At 51.9% G+C, this 4,633-nt stretch overlaps 1 pseudogene; it reads left to right on the forward strand.

Moving 5' to 3' along the window:
• The first annotated feature begins 905 nt into the window (after positions 1 to 905).
• LOC144160775 (uncharacterized) lies at positions 906 to 2,231 on the forward strand (annotated as a pseudogene).
• Positions 2,232 to 4,633: the final 2,402 nt, after the last annotated feature.

A 4,633-nucleotide genomic window follows, 5' to 3' on the forward strand; every position in this document is an offset into this window, starting at 1 on the left:
CAAGCTATCATGCAGTTTAGATGGAGAGGTATCGCAAAATCTCTGTTCTCCAGCGTTGAATTGTCTAATTCAGGTGAAAGGAAGCGATGAGCGCACGCACAGCCAAAGTGCACTTAACTAGACTTGTCTGATGCACCTGTCCTAATGAAGATGGCACAGCCTGACTACGAAAGCCTGTGCTACTAAAACTACTTTTATATTGCGACCATTAGGCCCAAACGTTCGTAAGGCTCAGTAAAAATACATACCTTTGTTGTACTATTTTGTTCCACTTAGATTGAATAAATGGGCGCGTGGTATTTTCCACAACAGTGCAGCTTCTAATACGTCTCTATACGTGGCACAGCTAACAGGAGCCTAGCGTGGGAGCAATGCAATTCAGAACCGAATTCAATGTGAAGTGAATTTTTAATATTCCCGTTTGAAAACATTTTTATTTGTAGTTGATTTTTTTCCTTACACATTCAAATATACGTAATTCGAAGTTAGTTTCTACTATTCGTACTTGACAATATTGCCGCGAACCATGTATAAGTTTATTGTTTGTTTTTGCTGCCCGGCATTGACCGGCTGTGTTATCTGCGCCGCAAGCGAAACGCGTCTTCCATTCTTTATTTTTATGCGGCACGCACATTCACTTTGAGATAAGCCTACTGTCTCGCCGTAACATCACTAGCCCAGAATGATCTTCTTTTATCTACAATGCTCTGGATGTAAATCGACGGTTCCAGAAGCACTCGCGCCAAGAGATAAAAGCCTGCCGAGCAGACGCAATGGCATTCTAATCGCCGACACCACTTTGTTGATTGCTGTATCGCCGCCTTGTATTATTTGAGTTGTTAGGGGAGCACAAGTTCGCTCCAATAAACTTGTTTTTCTTGAAGGCAACTGCGTCGGCTGGGTAGATGCACACTGAACCCTCTTCAAGTCGTCCAGCAAGCCCAATTCGTGCCAGCCGCCGACAGCAAGGTCTAGAGCCGGAGTTTGGACTACTGCCAGATAAATCGAAGGCGGAAGACATCAAGGCTGTTGCCATGACCATTGCATCCACGATGACCACGACCCACCCTGTAGTTCTGCAGCAACCCCGGGAAGCACCATCATTTTATGGATCACCCACGAAAGATCCTGAGGACTGGTTGGAGAAAGTGGATCGTGTTCGAATCGTTAACAGGTGGGATGACGAAGAAACGTTTCGGCATGTCTTCTTCTATTTGGAGGATGCAGCTCGAACTTGGTTCGAGAACCATGAAAGCTCTTTGTCTGACTGGACTCTCTTCAAGAGCGAGTTCCTTAAAACGTTCGCCACCGTCGTGCGAAAGGAACGAGCCGCACTTTTGCTAGAAACGCGCACGCAACACCCCAACGAAGGGGTAGTGATCTTTGATGAGGAGATGAAGAGGTTGTTTCGACGTGCGGATCCGGAGATGACAGAAGAAAAGAAACTAAGGTTTCTCATGCTAGGGGTAAAGCAGGAGCTTTTTGGTTGCCTTGTCCGCAACCCTCCTAAGACGGTGTCCGAGTTCGCGTCTGAGACAGCGGCGATGGAGAACACGCTGGAAGTTCGAAATAGGCAGTACGATCGCCCGGTCAACGCGCTGGTGTCCGAGACGATCAGTGCCGGCGCTATTAACTCCGACTCACTACGCGACACCATCCGTGCATGGGTGAAGGAGGAGCTGCGGAAACTTTTCCCGACGACGACGCCACAACCTCAAGTCACGTCCCTGACTGACGTGATCCGGGAAGAAGTACAAAAGGCTTTTGCAACGTCTATGCCATCCGAAGTACCCCGCTAGCCAGAGGCTATGACCTACTCCGCGGCTGTTCGTCGACCCCGCCCTCTTCCAACACGTCGGGCAGAGGCCCCGCCGTACCAACGCCCAATGTCGCCCGCCCGACCCCCTGTAACCCTAAACCAGGCGCCAAGGAAGACCGAGGTGTGGCGAACGCCCGATAATCGCACGCTGTGTTAGTACTGCGGTGAGGCCTACCACATCTACTGCCACTGCCCTTACAAGAGGCTAGGTTGGCGAGGATTCTCCGTCGACGCACCTCGCACTCTCCCTGGCCAACGACCACGTGAGATCGACGAGTATCTCTCTCAAACAAGCCGTGGCCCAGCCCGTTTCAACCGCTAGCCGTCGCCGTACCCTTACCAATCTCCGAACCAACGTGATGATCCTGACTTCGCCCGCGGAAGATCCCCCAGCCCACGCAGGGAAAAGTAAAACCAGCAAGTAACTTCTGGAGGTGAAGTTGCTCTCCGGCGAAAGGATGCGCCGAAGGCAGGGATTCACGACATGCCCTCATCCCGAAAACTAGACCTAACCCTGACTGGACTCCCGAACCCGACGACAGCTACACTGCGCGACGCGTACCCGACATGACCGAGACTGCCGCTGAGAAGACGACGACGACGCAGAGTGCCCGACCGTTAACACGGAAAAGCCGAGATGCGACGCCCCGACGCACCCGGAACTTGAGGAAGGCGGCGTCCGACGTCAAGGTGTCTATTGACGGCTTTGATGTAGTTGCCCTAGTAGACACGGGAGCCGACTACTCAGTAACGAGCGGACCATTTGTGGCTAAGCTGAAGAAAGTTATGACCAGATGGGAGGGTCAGCAAATACTCACAGCAGGAGGCCATCTCGTGACCCCAAGTGGCAGGTGCGCATACCGCGTAACCATAGACGGCACGACGTACCTTGCCATGTTCGTTGTCTTGCCTAACTGGTCCCGCGACGTAATTCTCGGAATGGACTTTTTTACGGACAACGGCGCAATAATTGATCTGCAGACGAAGTCGATAACTTTTTCCTCCGACTACTCCATGACGCCGGAACCGAACCCCGAACACCGTGCACCTGTAGGGATCGCCGATGACCATGTCACCCTGGCACCCCAGGCAAGCTTGATGATTACCGTCTACTGTGAAGGTGCTGCTCCTGACGTCGACGCTATTGTGGAGAGTGACCAAAGGTTCCTTCTCGACCACGGCGTGTCTGTCGCAAGAGGCATTGTGCGGTTTAGGCAACGCCGATCCCATGTTTTCGTCACCAATTTCACCGAGGAGTACCAGCATTTGAACAAGGGCGCTACAATTGCGTTCCTCGAAGAAACGCAACAAGCAAGTAACGTGATCGCAGTCGCCGACTTTGAACTCGACCCCGAAGATACCTTCACGCTCACGCATCCTTTCGACGTGAATTTGGCGCTACCGCAACAAGAAAGGAAACAGTTATTGGCTTTGCTTCATCGCTACAGCGAGTGTTTTTCGTCCAACTCAAAGGTACATCAGACACCTCTGGCGAAATACCGGATAATACCCGAAGATGGAGCCAAACCTACCCGACAGTCACCGTACCACGTCTCTTCACACGAGCGCGAAGCCATCCGGACTCAAGTCGAAAAACATGCTCACCGACGACATTATACATCCATCGAAAAATTCGTGGGCTGCGGCGGTCATACTTGTTAAGAAAAAAGACGTCACTTTAAGGTTCTGCGTTGACTACCGGCGACTAAACAAAATCACCAAAAAGGGCGTGTACCCCCTACCACGAATCGACGACGCCCTCGACCACCTCTGCCATGCGAAGTACTTCTCATCGATGGATCTGAAGACCGGCTACTGGCAAATTGAAGTGGGCGAGAGAGACCGAGAGAAGACTGCAATTATAACCCCGGATGGTCTATACGAGTTCAATGTGATGCCGTTTGGGCTGTGCACGGCGCCAGCAACGTTTCAAAGACTCACGGACACTGTTCTAGCTGGCCTGAAGTGGCACACCTGCCACGTATACCTCGACGACGTTGTGATATTCCACAGAAATTTCGACAAACACCTCGCAATATTAGAATCTGTACTCGAGGCTATTCGCATGTCGGGGTTTACGCTGAAGCCTGAAAAGTGCGGCTTCTCTTACGAAGAACTCACGTTTTTGGGACACGTCGTCAACGCCGCAGGAGTCCTGCCTGTCCCGGCGAAAGCATCAGCCAAAGCGAACTTCCCCAGACCGAAACACAAAAAAGAAGTGCGAAGATTTCTCCGACGGTGCGCATACCACCAGCGCTTCCTTGCAAACTTCGCACGCATTGCAGAGCCACTCAAGCGCCTGACAAAAGATAGCACCCCTTTCGCCTGTTAAACGCCCAAGAAAAAGCATTCTGCGAGCTGCAAGAACGCATCCAAACCCTCCCGTGCGCACTCATTTCGACAAAAACGCCGAAACAGAAATGCACACCGACGCCAGTGATGTAGGCTTGGAGCCGTTCTCGTCCAAAAGCAAAGCAGTTGCGAAAAAGTAATCGCCCATGGCAGCCGTGGTCTGTCGAAGGAGGAGAAACATTACTCAGCCTCTGAAAAAGAGTGCCTCGAAATTATATGGGCCATTTAAAAATTGCGCCCATGCGTGTATGGTTGACCATTCAAGATTGTGAAAGACCACCATGCGCTGTTTTGGGTCCCCAACTTGAAGGACCCCTCTGGCCATCTGGGGCGGTGGAGCTCTCGCCTACAAGAGCTTGACGTTACAACCGTCTACAAATCCGGCAGGAAACACTCCGACGCCGACGGCCTGTCCCGCACTCCCGTCGACCCACCACCGCAAAACTCCGATGAAGACAGCGC

This window comes from Haemaphysalis longicornis, unplaced genomic scaffold, assembly GCF_048455015.1.
Source record: "Haemaphysalis longicornis isolate Haplotype H1 unplaced genomic scaffold, Haemaphysalis longicornis Haplotype H1 scaffold_11, whole genome shotgun sequence".
NCBI classification, from domain to species: domain Eukaryota; kingdom Metazoa; phylum Arthropoda; class Arachnida; order Ixodida; family Ixodidae; genus Haemaphysalis; species Haemaphysalis longicornis.